We start from the raw sequence: 20,197 nt of genomic DNA on the forward strand, positions 1-20,197 counted from the left end.
CTATACTGACAGATGTATTTGGAACTCTAAACCAAACACGGTTTGTGCTAGCTTCTTGAAACTTGACACAGTAAAGCAGTTTCACGTTCTATCTCTATGTTCTGTTTCCTCTGGATGTAGCGCTAAGCAGTGACTGGGGAGAAATACTTTCATTGAAAGGGGTTGCCAAGCTTCCAGAAATTACGAGTCTCCAGAAATCTCAGCAACTATGATTTCACCCATACTGGATGATACTTTCAGGTAATGATCAGTACACTAAGCCCACTTGGTTCGCCAAATTTCGTTCTTCTATGTTGAAGCGTTCGTTTCCAGTAACAGTTTGAATTTTGGCGTTTCACTCTGTTTTCTCCTATATTGATAGATGTATTTGGAACTCTAAACCAAACACGGTTTGTGCTAGCTTCTTGAAACTTGACACAGTAAAGCACTTTCATGTTCTATCTCTATGTTCTGTTTCCTCTGGATGTAGCCCTAAGTAGTGACTGGGGAGAAATACTTTCATTGAAAGGGGTTGCCAAGCTTCCAGAAATTACGAGTCTCCAGAAATCTCAGCAACTATGATTTCACCCAACCTTGATGATACTTTCAGGTAATGATCAGTACACTAAGCCCACTTGGTTCGCCAAATTTCGTTATTCTATGTTGAAGCGTTCGTTTCCAGTAACAGTTTGAATTTTGGCGTTTCACTCTGTTTTCTCCTATACTGACAGATGTATTTGGAACTCTAAATCAAACACGGTTTGTGCTAGCTTCTTGAAACTTGACACACTAAAGCAGTTTCACGTTCTTAATCTATGTTCTGTTTCCTCTTGATGTAGCCCTAAGCAGTGACTGGGGAGAAATACTTTCATTGAAAGGGGTTGCCAAGCTTCCAGAAATTACGAGTCTCCAGAAATCTCAGCAACTATGATTTCACCCATACTGGATGATACTTTCAGGTAATGATCAGTACACTAAGCCCACTTGGTTCGCCAAATTTCGTTCTTCTATGTTGAAGCGTTCGATTCCAGTAACAGTTTGAATTTTGGCGTTTTACTCTGTTTTCTCCTATATTGATAGATGTATTTGGAACTCTAAATCAAACACGGTTTGTGCTAGCTTCTTGAAACTTGACACAATAAAGCAGTTTCAAGTTCTATCTCTATGTTCTGTCTCCTCTTGATGTAGCCCTAAGCAGTGACTGGGGAGAAACACTTTCATTGAAAGGGGTTGCCAAGCTTCCAAAAATTACGAGTCTCCAGAAATCTCAGCATCTATTTTTTCACCCAAACTGGATGATACTTTCAGGTAATGATGAGTACGCTAAGCCCACTGGGTTCCCAAAATTTCGTTCTTCTATGTTGAAGCGTTCGTTTCCAGTAACAGTTTGAATTTTGGCGTTTCACTCTGTTTTCTCCTATATTGATAGATGTATTTGGAACTCTAAACCAAACACGGTTTGTGCTAGCTTCTTGAAACTTGACACAGTAAAGCAGTTTCACGTTCTATCTCTATGTTCTGTTTCCTCTTGATGTAGCACTCAGCAGTGACTGAGGAGAAACACTTTCATTGAAAGGGGTTGCCAAGCTCCCCAAAACTGCGAGTCTCCAGAAATCTCAGCAACTATTTTTTCACCCAAACTGGATGATACTTTCAGGTAACGATCAGTACACTAAGCTCACTTGGTTCCCCAAATTTCGTTCTTTTATGTTGAAGCGTTCACTTCCAGTAACTGTTTGAATTTTGGCGTTTCACTCTGTTTTCTCCTATACTGACAGATGTATTTCGAACTCTAAGTCAAACACGGTTTGTGCTAGCTTCTTGAAACTTGACACAGTAAAGCAGTTTCAAGTTCTATCTCTATGTTTTCTTTCCTCTTGATGTAGCACTCAGCAGTGACTGAGGAGAAACACTTTCATTGAAAGGGGTTGCCAAGGTTCCAGAAATTACGAGTCTCCAGAAATCTCAGCAACTATGATTTCACCCAAACTGGATGATACTTTCAGGTAATGATCAGTACACTAAGCCCACTTGGTTCGCCAAATTTCGTTCTTCTATGTTGAAGCGTTCGTTTCCAGTAACAGTTTGAATTTTGGCGTTTTACTCTGTTTTCTCCTATATTGATAGATGTATTTGGAACTCTAAATCAAACACGGTTTGTGCTAGCTTCTTGAAACTTGACACAATAAAGCAGTTTCAAGTTCTATCTCTATGTTATGTCTCCTCTTGATTTAGCCCTAAGCAGTGACTGGGGAGAAACACTTTCATTGAAAGGGGTTGCCAAGCTTCCAAAAATTACGAGTCTCCAGAAATCTCAGCATCTATTTTTTCACCCAAACTGGATGATACTTTCAGGTAATGATGAGTAAGCTAAGACCACTGGGTTCCCAAAATTTCGTTCTTCTATGTTGAAGCGTTCGTTTCCAGTAACAGTTTGAATTTTGGCGTTTCACTCTGTTTTCTCCTATATTGATAGATGTATTTGGAACTCTAAACCAAACACGGTTTGTGCTAGCTTCTTGAAACTTGACACAGTAAAGCAGTTTCACGTTCTATCTCTATGTTCTGTTTCCTCTTGATGTAGCACTCAGCAGTGACTGAGGAGAAACACTTTCATTGAAAGGGGTTGCCAAGCTCCCCAAAATTGCGAGTCTCCAGAAATCTCAGCAACTATTTTTTAACCCAAACTGGATGATACTTTCAGGTAATGATCAGTACACTAAGCCCACTTGGTTCCCCAAATTTCGTTCTTCTATGTTGAAGCGTTCGTTTCCAGTAACAGTTTGAATTTTGGCGTTTCACTCTGTTTTCTCCTATATTGATAGATGTATTTGGAACTCTAAACCAAACACGGTTTGTGCTAGCTTCTTGAAACTTGACACAGTATAGCAGTTTCACGTTCTATCTCTATGTTCTGTTTCCTCTTCGATGTAGCACTCAGCAGTGACTGAGGAGAAACACTTTCATTGAAAGGGGTTGCCAAGCTTCCCAAAATTGCGAGTCTCCAGAAATCTCAGCAACTATTTTTTAACCCAAACTGGATGATACTTTCAGGTAATGATCAGTACACTAAGCCCACTTGGTTCCCCAAATTTCGTTCTTCTATGTTGAAGCGTTCGTTTCCAGTAACAGTTTGAATTTTGGCGTTTCACTCTGTTTTCTCCTATATTGATAGATGTATTTGGAACTCTAAACCAAACACGGTTTGTGCTAGCTTCTTGAAACTTGACACAGTAATGCAGTTTCACGTTCTATCTCTATGTTCTGTCTCCTCTTGATGTAGCCCTAAGCAGTGACTGCGGAGAAACACTTTCATTGAAAGGGGTTGCCAAGCTTCCAAAAATTACGAGTCTCCAGAAATATCAGCATCTATTTTTTCACCCAAACTTGATGATACTTTCAGGTAATGATGAGTACGCTAAGCCCACTGTGTTCCCCAAATTTCGTTCTTCTATGTTGAAGCGTTCGTTTCCAGTAACAGTTTGATTTTGGCGTTTCACTCTGTTTTCTCCTATATTGATAGATGTATTTGGAACTCTAAACCAAACACGGTTTGTGCTAGCTTCTTGAAACTTGACACAGTAAAGCAGTTTCACGTTCTATCTCTATGTTCTGTTTCCTCTGGATGTAGCACTAAGCAGTGACTGGGGAGAAATACTTTCATTGAAAGGGGTTGCCAAGCTTCCAGAAATTACGAGTCTCCAGAAATCTCAGCAACTATGATTTCACCCATACTGGATGATACTTTCAGGTAATGATCAGTACACTAAGCCCACTTGGTTCGCCAAATTTCGTTCTTCTATGTTGAAGCGTTCGTTTCCAGTAACAGTTTGAATTTTGGCGTTTCACTCTGTTTTCTCCTATATTGATAGATGTATTTGGAACTCTAAACCAAACACGGTTTGTGCTAGCTTCTTGAAACTTGACACAGTAAAGCACTTTCACGTTCTATCTCTATGTTCTGTTTCCTCTGGATGTAGCCCTAAGTAGTGACTGGGGAGAAATACTTTCATTGAAAGGGGTTGCCAAGCTTCCAGAAATTACGAGTCTCCAGAAATCTCAGCAACTATGATTTCACCCAACCTTGATGATACTTTCAGGTAATGTTCAGTACACTAAGCCCACTTGGTTCGCCAAATTTCGTTCTTCTATGTTGAAGCGTTCGTTTCCAGTAACAGTTTGAATTTTGGCGTTTCACTCTGTTTTCTCCTATACTGACAGATGTATTTGGAACTCTAAATCAAACACGGTTTGTGCTAGCTTCTTGAAACTTGACACACTAAAGCAGTTTCACTTTCTATCTCTATGTTCTGTTTCCTCTGGATGTAGCCCTAAGCAGTGACTGGGGAGAAATACTTTCATTGAAAGGGGTTGCCAAGCTTCCAGAAATTACGAGTCTCCAGAAATCTCAGCAACTATGATTTCACCCATACTGGATGATACTTTCAGGTTATGATCAGTACACTAAGCCCACTTGGTTCGCCAAATTTCGTTCTTCTATGTTGAAGCGTTCGATTCCAGTAACAGTTTGAATTTTGGCGTTTTACTCTGTTTTCTCCTATATTGATAGATGTATTTGGAACTCTAAATCAAACACGGTTTGTGCTAGCTTCTTGAAACTTGACACAATAAAGCAGTTTCAAGTTCTATCTCTATGTTCTGTCTCCTCTTGATGTAGCCCTAAGCAGTGACTGGGGAGAAACACTTTCATTGAAAGGGGTTGCCAAGCTTCCAAAAATTACGAGTCTCCAGAAATCTCAGCATCTATTTTTTCACCCAAACTGGATGATACATTCAGGTAATGATGAGTACGCTAAGCCCACTGGGTTCCCAAAATTTCGTTCTTCTATGTTGAAGCGTTCGTTTCCAGTAACAGTTAGAATTTTGGCGTTTCACTCTGTTTTCTCCTATATTGATAGATGTATTTGGAACTCTAAACCAAACACGGTTTGTGCTAGCTTCTTGAAACTTGACACAGTAAAGCAGTTTCACGTTCTATCTCTATGTTCTGTTTCCTCTTGATGTAGCACTCAGCAGTGACTGAGGAGAAACACTTTCATTGAAAGGGGTTAACAAGCTCCCCAAAACTGCGAGTCTCCAGAAATCTCAGCAACTATTTTTTCACCCAAACTGGATGATACTTTCAGGTAATGATCAGTACACTAAGCTCACTTGGTTCCCCAAATTTCGTTCTTTTATGTTGAAGCGTTCACTTCCAGTAACTGTTTGAATTTTGGCGTTTCACTCTGTTTTCTCCTATACTGACAGATGTATTTCGAACTCTAAGTCAAACACGGTTTGTGCTAGCTTCTTGAAACTTGACACAGTAAAGCAGTTTCAAGTTCTATCTCTATGTTTTCTTTCCTCTTGATGTAGCACTCAGCAGTGACTGAGGAGAAACACTTTCATTGAAAGGGGTTGCCAAGCTTCCAGAAATTACGAGTCTCCAGAAATCTCAGCAACTATGATTTCACCCAACCTTGATGATACTTTCAGGTAATGATCAGTACACTAAGCCCACTTGGTTCGCCAAATTTCGTTATTCTATGTTGAAGCGTTCGTTTCCAGTAACAGTTTGAATTTTGGCGTTTCACTCTGTTTTCTCCTATACTGACAGATGTATTTGGAACTCTAAATCAAACACGGTTTGTGCTAGCTTCTTGAAACTTGACACACTAAAGCAGTTTCACGTTCTTAATCTATGTTCTGTTTCCTCTTGATGTAGCCCTAAGCAGTGACTGGGGAGAAATACTTTCATTGAAAGGGGTTGCCAAGCTTCCAGAAATTACGAGTCTCCAGAAATCTCAGCAACTATGATTTCACCCATACTGGATGATACTTTCAGGTAATGATCAGTACACTAAGCCCACTTGGTTCGCCAAATTTCGTTCTTCTATGTTGAAGCGTTCGATTCCAGTAACAGTTTGAATTTTGGCGTTTTACTCTGTTTTCTCCTATATTGATAGATGTATTTGGAACTCTAAATCAAACACGGTTTGTGCTAGCTTCTTGAAACTTGACACAATAAAGCAGTTTCAAGTTCTATCTCTATGTTCTGTCTCCTCTTGATGTAGCCCTAAGCAGTGACTGGGGAGAAACACTTTCATTGAAAGGGGTTGCCAAGCTTCCAAAAATTACGAGTCTCCAGAAATCTCAGCATCTATTTTTTCACCCAAACTGGATGATACTTTCAGGTAATGATGAGTACGCTAAGCCCACTGGGTTCCCAAAATTTCGTTCTTCTATGTTGAAGCGTTCGTTTCCAGTAACAGTTTGAATTTTGGCATTTCACTCTGTTTTCTCCTATATTGATAGATGTATTTGGAACTCTAAACCAAACACGGTTTGTGCTAGCTTCTTGAAACTTGACACAGTAAAGCAGTTTCACGTTCTATCTCTATGTTCTGTTTCCTCTTGATGTAGCACTCAGCAGTGACTGAGGAGAAACACTTTCATTGAAAGGGGTTGCCAAGCTCCCCAAAACTGCGAGTCTCCAGAAATCTCAGCAACTATTTTTTCACCCAAACTGGATGATACTTTCAGGTAACGATCAGTACACTAAGCTCACTTGGTTCCCCAAATTTCGTTCTTTTATGTTGAAGCGTTCACTTCCAGTAACTGTTTGAATTTTGGCGTTTCACTCTGTTTTCTCCTATACTGACAGATGTATTTCGAACTCTAAGTCAAACACGGTTTGTGCTAGCTTCTTGAAACTTGACACAGTAAAGCAGTTTCAAGTTCTATCTCTATGTTTTCTTTCCTCTTGATGTAGCACTCAGCAGTGACTGAGGAGAAACACTTTCATTGAAAGGGGTTGCCAAGGTTCCAGAAATTACGAGTCTCCAGAAATCTCAGCAACTATGATTTCACCCAAACTGGATGATACTTTCAGGTAATGATCAGTACACTAAGCCCACTTGGTTCGCCAAATTTCGTTCTTCTATGTTGAAGCGTTCGTTTCCAGTAACAGTTTGAATTTTGGCGTTTTACTCTGTTTTCTCCTATATTGATAGATGTATTTGGAACTCTAAATCAAACACGGTTTGTGCTAGCTTCTTGAAACTTGACACAATAAAGCAGTTTCAAGTTCTATCTCTATGTTATGTCTCCTCTTGATTTAGCCCTAAGCAGTGACTGGGGAGAAACACTTTCATTGAAAGGGGTTGCCAAGCTTCCAAAAATTACGAGTCTCCAGAAATCTCAGCATCTATTTTTTCACCCAAACTGGATGATACTTTCAGGTAATGATGAGTAAGCTAAGACCACTGGGTTCCCAAAATTTCGTTCTTCTATGTTGAAGCGTTCGTTTCCAGTAACAGTTTGAATTTTGGCGTTTCACTCTGTTTTCTCCTATATTGATAGATGTATTTGGAACTCTAAACCAAACACGGTTTGTGCTAGCTTCTTGAAACTTGACACAGTAAAGCAGTTTCACGTTCTATCTCTATGTTCTGTTTCCTCTTGATGTAGCACTCAGCAGTGACTGAGGAGAAACACTTTCATTGAAAGGGGTTGCCAAGCTCCCCAAAATTGCGAGTCTCCAGAAATCTCAGCAACTATTTTTTAACCCAAACTGGATGATACTTTCAGGTAATGATCAGTACACTAAGCCCACTTGGTTCCCCAAATTTCGTTCTTCTATGTTGAAGCGTTCGTTTCCAGTAACAGTTTGAATTTTGGCGTTTCACTCTGTTTTCTCCTATATTGATAGATGTATTTGGAACTCTAAACCAAACACGGTTTGTGCTAGCTTCTTGAAACTTGACACAGTATAGCAGTTTCACGTTCTATCTCTATGTTCTGTTTCCTCTTCGATGTAGCACTCAGCAGTGACTGAGGAGAAACACTTTCATTGAAAGGGGTTGCCAAGCTTCCCAAAATTGCGAGTCTCCAGAAATCTCAGCAACTATTTTTTAACCCAAACTGGATGATACTTTCAGGTAATGATCAGTACACTAAGCCCACTTGGTTCCCCAAATTTCGTTCTTCTATGTTGAAGCGTTCGTTTCCAGTAACAGTTTGAATTTTGGCGTTTCACTCTGTTTTCTCCTATATTGATAGATGTATTTGGAACTCTAAACCAAACACGGTTTGTGCTAGCTTCTTGAAACTTGACACAGTAATGCAGTTTCACGTTCTATCTCTATGTTCTGTCTCCTCTTGATGTAGCCCTAAGCAGTGACTGCGGAGAAACACTTTCATTGAAAGGGGTTGCCAAGCTTCCAAAAATTACGAGTCTCCAGAAATATCAGCATCTATTTTTTCACCCAAACTTGATGATACTTTCAGGTAATGATGAGTACGCTAAGCCCACTGTGTTCCCCAAATTTCGTTCTTCTATGTTGAAGCGTTCGTTTCCAGTAACAGTTTGATTTTGGCGTTTCACTCTGTTTTCTCCTATATTGATAGATGTATTTGGAACTCTAAACCAAACACGGTTTGTGCTAGCTTCTTGAAACTTGACACAGTAAAGCAGTTTCACGTTCTATCTCTATGTTCTGTTTCCTCTGGATGTAGCACTAAGCAGTGACTGGGGAGAAATACTTTCATTGAAAGGGGTTGCCAAGCTTCCAGAAATTACGAGTCTCCAGAAATCTCAGCAACTATGATTTCACCCATACTGGATGATACTTTCAGGTAATGATCAGTACACTAAGCCCACTTGGTTCGCCAAATTTCGTTCTTCTATGTTGAAGCGTTCGTTTCCAGTAACAGTTTGAATTTTGGCGTTTCACTCTGTTTTCTCCTATATTGATAGATGTATTTGGAACTCTAAACCAAACACGGTTTGTGCTAGCTTCTTGAAACTTGACACAGTAAAGCACTTTCACGTTCTATCTCTATGTTCTGTTTCCTCTGGATGTAGCCCTAAGTAGTGACTGGGGAGAAATACTTTCATTGAAAGGGGTTGCCAAGCTTCCAGAAATTACGAGTCTCCAGAAATCTCAGCAACTATGATTTCACCCAACCTTGATGATACTTTCAGGTAATGTTCAGTACACTAAGCCCACTTGGTTCGCCAAATTTCGTTATTCTATGTTGAAGCGTTCGTTTCCAGTAACAGTTTGAATTTTGGCGTTTCACTCTGTTTTCTCCTATACTGACAGATGTATTTGGAACTCTAAATCAAACACGGTTTGTGCTAGCTTCTTGAAACTTGACACACTAAAGCAGTTTCACTTTCTATCTCTATGTTCTGTTTCCTCTGGATGTAGCCCTAAGCAGTGACTGGGGAGAAATACTTTCATTGAAAGGGGTTGCCAAGCTTCCAGAAATTACGAGTCTCCAGAAATCTCAGCAACTATGATTTCACCCATACTGGATGATACTTTCAGGTAATGATCAGTACACTAAGCCCACTTGGTTCGCCAAATTTCGTTCTTCTATGTTGAAGCGTTCGATTCCAGTAACAGTTTGAATTTTGGCGTTTTACTCTGTTTTCTCCTATATTGATAGATGTATTTGGAACTCTAAATCAAACACGGTTTGTGCTAGCTTCTTGAAACTTGACACAATAAAGCAGTTTCAAGTTCTATCTCTATGTTCTGTCTCCTCTTGATGTAGCCCTAAGCAGTGACTGGGGAGAAACACTTTCATTGAAAGGGGTTGCCAAGCTTCCAAAAATTACGAGTCTCCAGAAATCTCAGCATCTATTTTTTCACCCAAACTGGATGATACATTCAGGTAATGATGAGTACGCTAAGCCCACTGGGTTCCCAAAATTTCGTTCTTCTATGTTGAAGCGTTCGTTTCCAGTAACAGTTAGAATTTTGGCGTTTCACTCTGTTTTCTCCTATATTGATAGATGTATTTGGAACTCTAAACCAAACACGGTTTGTGCTAGCTTCTTGAAACTTGACACAGTAAAGCAGTTTCACGTTCTATCTCTATGTTCTGTTTCCTCTTGATGTAGCACTCAGCAGTGACTGAGGAGAAACACTTTCATTGAAAGGGGTTAACAAGCTCCCCAAAACTGCGAGTCTCCAGAAATCTCAGCAACTATTTTTTCACCCAAACTGGATGATACTTTCAGGTAATGATCAGTACACTAAGCTCACTTGGTTCCCCAAATTTCGTTCTTTTATGTTGAAGCGTTCACTTCCAGTAACTGTTTGAATTTTGGCGTTTCACTCTGTTTTCTCCTATACTGACAGATGTATTTCGAACTCTAAGTCAAACACGGTTTGTGCTAGCTTCTTGAAACTTGACACAGTAAAGCAGTTTCAAGTTCTATCTCTATGTTTTCTTTCCTCTTGATGTAGCACTCAGCAGTGACTGAGGAGAAACACTTTCATTGAAAGGGGTTGCCAAGCTTCCAGAAATTACGAGTCTCCAGAAATCTCAGCAACTATGATTTCACCGAAACTGGATGATACTTTCAGGTAATGATCAGTACACTAAGCCCACTTGGTTCGCCAAATTTCGTTCTTCTATGTTGAAGCGTTCGTTTCCAGTAACAGTTTGAATTTTGGCGTTTTACTCTGTTTTCTCCTATATTGATAGATGTATTTGGAACTCTAAATCAAACACGGTTTGTGCTAGCTTCTTGAAACTTGACACAATAAAGCAGTTTCAAGTTCTATCTCTATGTTCTGTCACCTCTTGATTTAGCCCTAAGCAGTGACTGGGGAGAAACACTTTCATTGAAAGGGGTTGCCAAGCTTCCAAAAATTACGAGTCTCCAGAAATCTCAGCATCTATTTTTTCACCAAAACTGGATGATACTTTCAGGTAATGATGAGTACGCTAAGCCCACTGGGTTCCCCAAATTTCCTTCTTCTATGTTGAAGCGTTCGTTTCCAGTAACAGTTTGAATTTTGGCGTTTCACTCTGTTTTCTCCTATATTGATAGATGTATTTGGAACTCTAAACCAAACACGGTTTGTGCTAGCTTCTTGAAACTTGACACAGTAAAGCAGTTTCACGTTCTATCTCTATGTTCTGTTTCCTCTTGATGTAGCACTCAGCAGTGACTGAGGAGAAACACTTTCATTGAAAGGGGTTGCCAAGCTCCCCAAAACTGCGAGTCTCCAGAAATCTCAGCAACTATTTTTTCACCCAAACTGGATGATACTTTCAGGTAATGATCAGTACACTAAGCTCACTTGGTTCCCCAAATTTCGTTCTTTTATGTTGAAGCGTTCACTTCCAGTAACTGTTTGAATTTTGGCGTTTCACTCTGTTTTCTCCTATACTGACAGATGTATTTCGAACTCTAAGTCAAACACGGTTTGTGCTAGCTTCTTGAAACTTGACACACTAAAGCAGTTTCACGTTCTATCTCTATGTTCTGTTTCCTCTTGATGTAGCCCTAAGCAGTGACTGGGGAGAAATACTTTCATTGAAAGGGGTTGCCAAGCTTCCAGAAATTACGAGTCTCCAGAAATCTCAGCAACTATGATTTCACCCATACTGGATGATACTTTCAGGTAATGATCAGTACACTAAGCCCACTTGGTTCGCCAAATTTCGTTCTTTTTGTTGAAGCGTTCGTTTCCAGTAACAGTTTGAATTTTGGCGTTTCACTCTGTTTTCTCCTATATTGATAGATGTATTTGGAACTCTAAACCAAACACGGTTTGTGCTAGCTTCTTGAAACTTGACACAGTAAAGCAGTTTCACGTTCTATCTCTATGTTCTGTTTCCTCTTCGATGTAGCACTCAGCAGTGACTGAGGAGAAACACTTTCATTGAAAGGGGTTGCCAAGCTTCCCAAAATTGCGAGTCTCCAGAAATCTCAGCAACTATTTTTTAACCCAAACTGGATGATACTTTCAGGTAATGATCAGTACACTAAGCCCACTTGATTCCCCAAATTTCGTTCTTCTATGTTGAAGCGTTCGTTTCCAGTAACAGTTTGAATTTTGGCGTTTCACTCTGTTTTCTCCTATATTGATAGATGTATTTGGAACTCTAAACCAAACACGGTTTGTGCTAGCTTCTTGAAACTTGACACAGTAAAGCAGTTTCACGTTCTATCTCTATGTTCTGTTTCCTCTTCGATGTAGCACTCAGCAGTGACTGAGGAGAAACACTTTCATTGAAAGGGGTTGCCAAGCTTCCCAAAATTGCGAGTCTCCAGAAATCTCAGCAACTATTTTTTAACCCAAACTGGATGATACTTTCAGGTAATGATCAGTACACTAAGCCCACTTGGTTCCCCAAATTTCGTTCTTCTATGTTGAAGCGTTCGTTTCCAGTAACAGTTTGAATTTTGGCGTTTCACTCTGTTTTCTCCTATATTGATAGATGTATTTGGAACTCTAAACCAAACACGGTTTGTGCTAGCTTCTTGAAACTTGACACAGTAATGCAGTTTCACGTTCTATCTCTATGTTCTGTCTCCTCTTGATGTAGCCCTAAGCAGTGACTGCGGAGAAACACTTTCATTGAAAGGGGTTGCCAAGCTTCCAAAAATTACGAGTCTCCAGAAATATCAGCATCTATTTTTTCACCCAAACTTGATGATACTTTCAGGTAATGATGAGTACGCTAAGCCCACTGTGTTCCCCAAATTTCGTTCTTCTATGTTGAAGCGTTCGTTTCCAGTAACAGTTTGATTTTGGCGTTTCACTCTGTTTTCTCCTATATTGATAGATGTATTTGGAACTCTAAATCAAACACGGTTTGTGCTAGCTTCTTGAAACTTGACACAGTAAAGCAGTTTCACGTTCTATATCTATGTTCTGTTTCCTCTTGATGTAGCACTCAGCAGTGACTGAGGAGAAACACTTTCATTGAAAGGGGTTGCCAAGCTTCCCAAAATTGCGAGTCTCCAGAAATCTCAGCAACTATTTTTTAACCCAAACTGGATGATACTTTCAGGTAATGATCAGTACACTAAGCCCATTTGGTTCCCCAAATTTCGTTCTTCTATGTTAAAGCGTTCGTTTCCAGTAACAGTTTGAATTTTGGCGTTTCACTCTGTTTTCTCCTATATTGATACATGTATTTGGAACTCTAAACCAAACACGGTTTGTGCTAGCTTCTTGAAACTTGACACAGTAAAGCAGTTTCACGTTCTATCTCTATGTTCTGTTTCCTCTTGATGTAGCACTCAGCAGTGACTGAGGAGAAACACTTTCATTGAAAGGGGTTGCCAAGCTTCCCAAAATTGCGAGTCTCCAGAAATCTCAGCAACTATTTTTTAACCCAAACTGGATGATACTTTCAGGTAATGATCAGTAAACTAAGCTCACTTGGTTCCCCAAATTTCGTTCTTTTATGTTGAAGCGTTCGCTTCCAGTAACTGTTTGAATTTTGGCGTTTCACTCTGTTTTCTCCTATACTGACAGATGTATTTGGAACTCTAAACCAAACACGGTTTGTGCTAGCTTCTTGAAACTTGACACACTAAAGCAGTTTCACGTTCTATCTCTATGTTCTGTTTCCTCTTGATGTAGCCCTAAGCAGTGACTGGGGAGAAATACTTTCATTGAAAGGGGTTGCCAAGCTTCCAGAAATTACGAGTCTCCAGAAATCTCAGCAACTATGATTTCAACTATACTGGATGATACTTTCAGGTAATGATCAGTACACTAAGCCCACTTGGTTCGCCAAATTTCGTTCTTCTATGTTGAAGCGTTCGTTTCCAGTAACAGTTTGAATTTTGGCGTTTCATTCTGTTTTCTCCTATATTGATAGATGTATTTGGAACTCTAAATCAAACACGGTTTGTGCTAGCTTCTTGAAACTTGACACAATAAAGCAGTTTCAAGTTCTATCTCTATGTTCTGTCTCCTCTTGATTTAGCCCTAAGCAGTGACTGGGGAGAAACACTTTCATTGAAAGGGGTTGCCAAGCTTCCAAAAATTACGAGTCTCCAGAAATCTCAGCATCTATTTTTTCACCCAAACTGGATGATACTTTCAGGTAATGATGAGTAAGCTAAGACCACTGGGTTCCCAAAATTTCGTTCTTCTATGTTGAAGCGTTCGTTTCCAGTAACAGTTTGAATTTTGGCGTTTCACTCTGTTTTCTCCTATATTGATAGATGTATTTGGAACTCTAAACCAAACACGGTTTGTGCTAGCTTCTTGAAACTTGACACAGTAAAGCAGTTTCACGTTCTATCTCTATGTTCTGTTTCCTCTTGATGTAGCACTCAGCAGTGACTGAGGAGAAACACTTTCATTGAAAGGGGTTGCCAAGCTCCCCAAAACTGCGAGTCTCCAGAAATCTCAGCAACTATTTTTTCACCCAAACTGGATGATACTTTCAGGTAATGATCAGTACACTAAGCTCACTTGGTTCCCCAAATTTTGTTCTTTTATGTTGAAGCGTTCACTTCCAGTAACTGTTTGAATTTTGGCGTTTCACTCTGTTTTCTCCTATACTGACAGATGTATTTGGAACTCTAAGTCAAACACGGTTTGTGCTAGCTTCTTGAAACTTGACACACTAAAGCAGTTTCACATTCTATCTCTATGTTCTGTTTCCTCTTGATGTAGCCCTAAGCAGTGACTGGGGAGAAATACTTTCATTGAAAGGGGTTGCCAAGCTTCCAGAAATTACGAGTCTCCAGAAATCTCAGCAACTATGATTTCACCCATACTGGATGATACTTTCAGGTAATGATCAGTACACTAAGCTTACTTGGTTCGCCAAATTTCTTTCTTCTATGTTGAAGCGTTCGTTTCCAGTAACAGTTTGAATTTTGGCGTTTCACTCTGTTTTCTCCTATATTGATAGATGTATTTGGAACTCTAAACCAAACACGGTTTGTGCTAGCTTCTTGAAACTTGACACAGTAAAGCAGTTTCACGTTCTATCTCTATGTTCTGTTTCCTCTTGATGTAGCACTCAGCAGTGACTGAGGAGAAACACTTTCATTGAAAGGGGTTGCCAAGCTCCCCAAAACTGCGAGTCTCCAGAAATCTCAGCAACTATTTTTTCACCCAAACTGGATGATACTTTCAGGTAATGATCAGTACACTAAGCTCACTTGGTTCCCCAAATTTCGTTCTTTTATGTTGAAGCGTTCACTTCCAGTAACTGTTTGAATTTTGGCGTTTCACTCTGTTTTCTCCTATACTGACAGATGTATTTCGAACTCTAAGTCAAACACGGTTTGTGCTAGCTTCTTGAAACTTGACACACTAAAGCAGTTTCACGTTCTATCTCTATGTTCTGTTTCCTCTTGATGTAGCCCTAAGCAGTGACTGGGGAGAAATACTTTCATTGAAAGGGGTTGCCAAGCTTCCAGAAATTACGAGTCTCCAGAAATCTCAGCAACTATGATTTCACCCATACTGGATGATACTTTCAGGTAATGATCAGTACACTAAGCCCACTTGGTTCGCCAAATTTCGTTCTTTTTGTTGAAGCGTTCGTTTCCAGTAACAGTTTGAATTTTGGCGTTTCACTCTGTTTTCTCCTATATTGATAGATGTATTTGGAACTCTAAACCAAACACGGTTTGTGCTAGCTTCTTGAAACTTGACACAGTAAAGCAGTTTCACGTTCTATCTCTATGTTCTGTTTCCTCTTCGATGTAGCACTCAGCAGTGACTGAGGAGAAACACTTTCATTGAAAGGGGTTGCCAAGCTTCCCAAAATTGCGAGTCTCCAGAAATCTCAGCAACTATTTTTTAACCCAAACTGGATGATACTTTCAGGTAATGATCAGTACACTAAGCCCACTTGGTTCCCCAAATTTCGTTCTTCTATGTTGAAGCGTTCGTTTCCAGTAACAGTTTGAATTTTGGCGTTTCACTCTGTTTTCTCCTATATTGATAGATGTATTTGGAACTCTAAACCAAACACGGTTTGTGCTAGCTTCTTGAAACTTGACACAGTAAAGCAGTTTCACGTTCTATCTCTATGTTCTGTTTCCTCTTCGATGTAGCACTCAGCAGTGACTGAGGAGAAACACTTTCATTGAAAGGGGTTGCCAAGCTTCCCAAAATTGCGAGTCTCCAGAAATCTCAGCAACTATTTTTTAACCCAAACTGGATGATACTTTCAGGTAATGATCAGTACACTAAGCCCACTTGGTTCCCCAAATTTCGTTCTTCTATGTTGAAGCGTTCGTTTCCAGTAACAGTTTGAATTTTGGCGTTTCACTCTGTTTTCTCCTATATTGATAGATGTATTTGGAACTCTAAACCAAACACGGTTTGTGCTAGCTTCTTGAAACTTGACACAGTAATGCAGTTTCACGTTCTATCTCTATGTTCTGTCTCCTCTTGATGTAGCCCTAAGCAGTGACTGCGGAGAAACACTTTCATTGAAAGGGGTTGCCAAGCTTCCAAAAATTACGAGTCTCCAGAAATATCAGCATCTATTTTTTCACCCAAACTTGATGATACTTTCAGGTAATGATGAGTACGCTAAGCCCACTGTGTTCCCCAAATTTCGTTCTTCTATGTTGAAGCGTTCGTTTCCAGTAACAGTTTGATTTTGGCGTTTCACTCTGTTTTCTCCTATATTGATAGATGTATTTGGAACTCTAAATCAAACACGGTTTGTGCTAGCTTCTTGAAACTTGACACAGTAAAGCAGTTTCACGTTCTATATCTATGTTCTGTTTCCTCTTGATGTAGCACTCAGCAGTGACTGAGGAGAAACACTTTCATTGAAAGGGGTTGCCAAGCTTCCCAAAATTGCGAGTCTCCAGAAATCTCAGCAACTATTTTTTAACCCAAACTGGATGATACTTTCAGGTAATGATCAGTACACTAAGCCCATTTGGTTCCCCAAATTTCGTTCTTCTATGTTAAAGCGTTCGTTTCCAGTAACAGTTTGAATTTTGGCGTTTCACTCTGTTTTCTCCTATATTGATACATGTATTTGGAACTCTAAACCAAACACGGTTTGTGCTAGCTTCTTGAAACTTGACACAGTAAAGCAGTTTCACGTTCTATCTCTATGTTCTGTTTCCTCTTGATGTAGCACTCAGCAGTGACTGAGGAGAAACACTTTCATTGAAAGGGGTTGCCAAGCTTCCCAAAATTGCGAGTCTCCAGAAATCTCAGCAACTATTTTTTAACCCAAACTGGATGATACTTTCAGGTAATGATCAGTAAACTAAGCTCACTTGGTTCCCCAAATTTCGTTCTTTTATGTTGAAGCGTTCGCTTCCAGTAACTGTTTGAATTTTGGCGTTTCACTCTGTTTTCTCCTATACTGACAGATGTATTTGGAACTCTAAACCAAACACGGTTTGTGCTAGCTTCTTGAAACTTGACACACTAAAGCAGTTTCACGTTCTATCTCTATGTTCTGTTTCCTCTTGATGTAGCCCTAAGCAGTGACTGGGGAGAAATACTTTCATTGAAAGGGGTTGCCAAGCTTCCAGAAATTACGAGTCTCCAGAAATCTCAGCAACTATGATTTCAACTATACTGGATGATACTTTCAGGTAATGATCAGTACACTAAGCCCACTTGGTTCGCCAAATTTCGTTCTTCTATGTTGAAGCGTTCGTTTCCAGTAACAGTTTGAATTTTGGCGTTTCATTCTGTTTTCTCCTATATTGATAGATGTATTTGGAACTCTAAATCAAACACGGTTTGTGCTAGCTTCTTGAAACTTGACACAATAAAGCAGTTTCAAGTTCTATCTCTATGTTCTGTCTCCTCTTGATTTAGCCCTAAGCAGTGACTGGGGAGAAACACTTTCATTGAAAGGGGTTGCCAAGCTTCCAAAAATTACGAGTCTCCAGAAATCTCAGCATCTATTTTTTCACCCAAACTGGATGATACTTTCAGGTAATGATGAGTAAGCTAAGACCACTGGGTTCCCAAAATTTCGTTCTTCTATGTTGAAGCGTTCGTTTCCAGTAACAGTTTGAATTTTGGCGTTTCACTCTGTTTTCTCCTATATTGATAGATGTATTTGGAACTCTAAACCAAACACGGTTTGTGCTAGCTTCTTGAAACTTGACACAGTAAAGCAGTTTCACGTTCTATCTCTATGTTCTGTTTCCTCTTGATGTAGCACTCAGCAGTGACTGAGGAGAAACACTTTCATTGAAAGGGGTTGCCAAGCTCCCCAAAACTGCGAGTCTCCAGAAATCTCAGCAACTATTTTTTCACCCAAACTGGATGATACTTTCAGGTAATGATCAGTACACTAAGCTCACTTGGTTCCCCAAATTTTGTTCTTTTATGTTGAAGCGTTCACTTCCAGTAACTGTTTGAATTTTGGCGTTTCACTCTGTTTTCTCCTATACTGACAGATGTATTTGGAACTCTAAGTCAAACACGGTTTGTGCTAGCTTCTTGAAACTTGACACACTAAAGCAGTTTCACATTCTATCTCTATGTTCTGTTTCCTCTTGATGTAGCCCTAAGCAGTGACTGGGGAGAAATACTTTCATTGAAAGGGGTTGCCAAGCTTCCAGAAATTACGAGTCTCCAGAAATCTCAGCAACTATGATTTCACCCATACTGGATGATACTTTCAGGTAATGATCAGTACACTAAGCTTACTTGGTTCGCCAAATTTCTTTCTTCTATGTTGAAGCGTTCGTTTCCAGTAACAGTTTGAATTTTGGCGTTTCACTCTGTTTTCTCCTATATTGATAGATGTATTTGGAACTCTAAACCAAACACGGTTTGTGCTAGCTTCTTGAAACTTGACACAGTAAAGCAGTTTCACGTTCTATCTCTATGTTCTGTTTCCTCTTCGATGTAGCAATCAGCAGTGACTGAGGAGAAACACTTTCATTGAAAGGGGTTGCCAAGCTTCCCAAAATTGCGAGTCTCCAGAAATCTCAGCAACTATTTTTTAACCCAAACTGGATGATACTTTCAGGTAATGATCAGTACACTAAGCCCACTTGGTTCCCCAAATTTCGTTCTTCTATGTTGAAGCGTTCGTTTCCAGTAACTGTTTGAATTTTGGCGTTTCACTCTGTTTTCTCCTATATTGATAGATGTATTTGGAACTCTAAACCAAACACGGTTTGTGCTAGCTTCTTGAAACTTGACACAGTAAAGCAGTTTCACGTTCTATCTCTATGTTCTGTTTCCTCTTGATGTAGCACTCAGCAGTGACTGAGGAGAAACACTTTCATTGAAAGGGGTTGCCAAGCTTCCCAAAATTGCGAGTCTCCAGAAATCTCAGCAACTATTTTTTAACCCAAACTGGATGATACTTTCAGGTAATGATCAGTACACTAAGCTCACTTGGTTCCCCAAATTTCGTTCTTTTATGTTGAAGCGTTCGCTTCCAGTAACTGTTTGAATTTTGGCGTTTCACTCTGTTTTCTCCTATACTGATAGATGTATTTGGAACACTAAACCAAACACGGTTTGTGCTAGCTTCTTGAAACTTGACACAGTAAAGCAGTTTCACGTTCTATCTCTATGTTCTGTTTCCTCTGGATGTAGCCCTAAGCAGTGACTGGGGAGAAATACTTTCATTGACAGGGGTTGCCAAGCTTCCAGAAATTACGAGTCTCCAGAAATCTCAGCAACTATGATTTCACCCAACCTGGATGATACTTTCAGGTAATGATCAGTACACTAAGCCCACTTGGTTCGCCAAATTTCGTTCTTCTATGTTGAAGCGTTCGATTCCAGTAACAGTTTGAATTTTGGCGTTTTACTCTGTTTTCTCCTATATTGATAGATATATTTGGAACTCTAAATCAAACACGGTTTGTGCTAGCTTCTTGAAACTTGACACAATAAAGCAGTTTCAAGTTCTATCTCTATGTTCTGTCTCCTCTTGATGTAGCCCTAAGCAGTGACTGGGGAGAAACACTTTCATTGAAAGGGGTTGCCAAGCTTCCAAAAATTACGAGTCTCCAGAAATCTCAGCATCTATTTTTTCACCCAAACTGGATGATACTTTCAGGTAATGATGAGTACGCTAAGCCCACTGGGTTCCCAAAATTTCGTTCTTCTATGTTGAAGCGTTCGTTTCCAGTAACAGTTTGAATTTTGGCATTTCACTCTGTTTTCTCCTATATTGATAGATGTATTTGGAACTCTAACCCAAACACGGTTTGTGCTAGCTTCTTGAAACTTGACACAGTAAAGCAGTTTCACGTTCTATCTCTATGTTCTGTTTCCTCTTGATGTAGCACTCAGCAGTGACTGAGGAGAAACACTTTCATTGAAAGGGGTTGCCAAGCTCCCCAAAACTGCGAGTCTCCAGAAATCTCAGCAACTATTTTTTCACCCAAACTGGATGATACTTTCAGGTAATGATCAGTACACTAAGCTCACTTGGTTCCCCAAATTTCGTTCTTTGATGTTGAAGCGTT

Source organism: Spermophilus citellus (assembly GCF_964194105.1).
Source record: "Spermophilus citellus genome assembly, chromosome: 1".
NCBI lineage: Eukaryota > Metazoa > Chordata > Mammalia > Rodentia > Sciuridae > Spermophilus > Spermophilus citellus.